This window comes from Suricata suricatta, chromosome 6, assembly GCF_006229205.1.
Source record: "Suricata suricatta isolate VVHF042 chromosome 6, meerkat_22Aug2017_6uvM2_HiC, whole genome shotgun sequence".
NCBI classification, from domain to species: domain Eukaryota; kingdom Metazoa; phylum Chordata; class Mammalia; order Carnivora; family Herpestidae; genus Suricata; species Suricata suricatta.
Genome location: NC_043705.1, coordinates 1,330,371 through 1,333,573, shown reverse-complemented (window position 1 = coordinate 1,333,573; position 3,203 = coordinate 1,330,371). Strand labels below are relative to the sequence as shown.

Below are 3,203 nucleotides of genomic sequence, written 5' to 3'. Positions count from 1 at the left end.
GGGTTGGAAAAGCGGGGAAGCCTGGCTTTCTCTACCATCCTCTTTTGAGGCCACCAACGTTGTACTAATTTGACACAATAGTTAGGTATTATTTTGTTTTATTATTATTTAAAAGATTTTTAAGTAATCTCTACACCCAACATAGGACTTGAACTTACAACCCTGAGATCAAGAGTCGCATCTCCTGTGACTGAGCCAGCTATATGCCCTTTCTACTTTTCTCTTTCTTTCTTTTTTTTTTGAAAAGTTAAAAATTCCATAATTATTTTATTTCTGGTACCACTACCACAATTTATAGGCCAATATACCTGAGGTATGAAAAGAAAAAGAAAAAAAAAACTACAACAGATAAAAGATCACAGGAATATACATCTAATTGATGCTGCATTGCATTAATCAATACCTTACACTTTTTGCAAACAAGAAGGGTTTCCACAAACTACAGTAACTTTTCGGACTAGGGACCATTGCTCCTTCTGTGGCAGACTTCTACTGTGCCTCTAATGCATCTGGGACGATGGTCTGAAAGTGCCCTGCACTTTCGTGACAACTTCCAGCTTCCTTTCCTGCTGAGAACTGTAGTCTTTCTCTTCTTTAAAATTTGGAAACCTTCTTCTACCATATCCACCTTTACCACCAGATCCATAACCACCCGTAAGTACTGCCTAAGCTTCTGCCACCAAAACTCACCCTCCTCACGGGTCCATGAGCTGGTTGCTGCTGCCCACTATACTGTCCAAAAGGATTACAGTTCCCACCACCACCATAGTTACCAGCTCCAACATTTCCTCCTTCACTGGAACCATCGTATCCTCCAATATCGCCACCACAACCACCCCCTTGGTCTCTGTATCCTGTTCTACCGCCCCCGTGGCCTCCTCTACTACTGTCACCGCCATACTTGACACCATCACCTCCAGATCCATGGTGTCCACCATCACCTCCTCTGTAACCACTCTGCCGCCGTCACCTCCACCCCCGTGGCCTCTCCCACCGAAGATTCCTCCACGACCCATAAAGTTACCAGACCTACCTTCACGACCTCTTTGTGATCCAGCAGACTGCATTTCCCCTTTAGAAAGCGCCTTTTTCACTTCACAATTATGCCTATTAATAGTGTTGTTCAGAAATACAACAATGTTATCAACTGTATCACGATCATCAACAGTTACAAAAGCAAATCTTCTCTTTTTTCCACTCTGCCTATCCTCCATAACTTCTATGGTTTCAATCTTGCCATACGTTTCAAAATACTCTCTCGGGGCGCCTGGGCGGCTTAGTCAGTTAAGTGTCTGGCTTTGGCTCAGGTCGTGATCTCACAGTTCATGGGTTTGAGCCCCACGTCAGGCTCTGTGCTGACAGCTCAGAGCCTGGAGCCTGCTTTGGATTCTGTGTCTCCCTCCTTCTCTTCCCTTCCCCTGCTCACACTCTGTCTCTCAAAAATAAAAATAAGAATAAACACTAAAAAACTTATTCAAAGTACTCTCTCAAGTTATAATCTTTTGTGTCTTATTGAATACCACCAACAAAAATTTTCTTCACAGTTAGATGGGCACCAGGCTTTGCAGAATTCTCTCTAGAAACATGTCTCTTTGGTTCCACCACACATCCATCAACCTTGTGTGGTCAAGCACATTTCTGCATTCACTTCTTCCACACAACAGTAAGTCACAAAACCCAAACCCCTAGAACTTTTTGTTTGGAGGTCCATCATTACCACACAATCTGTAAGTGTGCTCCATTTTTCAAAATGTTCTTTAAACTATCATCTATGGTTTCAAAACTCAAACCACCAATAAACAGTTTTCTCAACTGCTCTGGTTCTTTTGGACACAGCCCTCCTCCCCTAGGGCCGGAGTCGAGTTGGGGCCCACTGGGGGGTGGTTTTACCTCCGTTTTGAGACCAGACTCACCGCTTCCAACTCAAGTTCAATATGGGCCCTTTTTTTCTTTTTTCTTTTTTCTTTTTTTTTTAAATTTTTAATGTTATTTATTTATTTTTGAGAGACAGAGACAGTGTGAGTAGTAGAGGGTCAGAGAGAGAGGGAGATACAGATTCCAAAGCAGGCTCCAGGCTGAGCTAGCTGTCAGCACAGAGCCCGACATGGGGCTTGAACCCACGAACTGTGAGATCATGAGCTGAGCTGAAGTCAGATGCTTAACTGACTGACCCACCCAGGCATCCCTGCATCTAATTTTGTAATGTTTTCAACCAAGAGAATTTAAATTCCAGGCAGCCTTTCCAGGGAATCAGACCAGGGCTGAGAAAACTGTGTGGTTGGTGCACATGTACTATTTTGTGCTCTCCTGACATGTGGCTATTGAGTCCTTAAAATGTCACTAGTACATCTAGAACTGACCTGATAATTTTAATTAATTTAAATTTGAATCAACCAACACCACAGAAATACAAACCATCATAAGAGAATATTATGAACAACTATATCTAACAAATTGGACCATGTAGGAGAAACTAGATGAATTCCTAGAAACATACAGACTATCAAAACTGAAACAAGAAGAAATAGAAAATTTTGAACAAACCCATAACCAGCAAAGAAATTGAGTCAGTAATCAAAACACTTCCAAGGGGTGCCTGGTGGCTCAGTTGGTTAAGCATCTGACTCTTGACTTTGACTCAGGTCATGTATGATTTTGTGGTTTGTGAGAGCGAGCCATGCATTGGGCTCTATGCTGACAGCATGGAGCCTGTGCCTGATTTTTTCTCTCTCTCTGTCTCTCTCTATGCCTCTCCCTGTTCATGCTTTCTCTAAAAAAATTAAATTAAAAATTAAAAAAAATAAACTTAAAAAAGCACACACACTCTCAAGAAAGAAAAGTCCAGAACTAGATGGCTTCACAGGGCAATTCTATCAAACATTTATGAGACTGACACACTGCATACTGCGCTAAGGAGGCGCCCGTCTATCAAACATTTAAAGAGTTAATACCTATTCTTCTCAAACTAGTCCAAAAAATAGAAATGGAAGGAAAACTTCTAAATTCATTCTATTAGGCCAGCATTACCTTGATACCAAAAATGAACTATTGCAACCTCATCAGGATCAAAAGCTTCTGCAGGGAGAAGGACACATCAACAAAACTAAAAGGCAACTGATGGAATGGGAGAAGATAGTTACAAATGACGTATCAGATAAAGGGTTAGTATCAAATATCTATAAAGAACTTATGAAACTCAACAC

At 41.4% G+C, this 3,203-nt stretch overlaps 1 pseudogene; it reads right to left on the bottom strand.

Moving 5' to 3' along the window:
- Positions 1 to 500: 500 nt before the first annotated feature.
- On the bottom strand, positions 501 to 1,824 carry LOC115294038 (annotated as a pseudogene).
- Between the last annotated feature and the right edge of the window lie 1,379 nt (positions 1,825 to 3,203).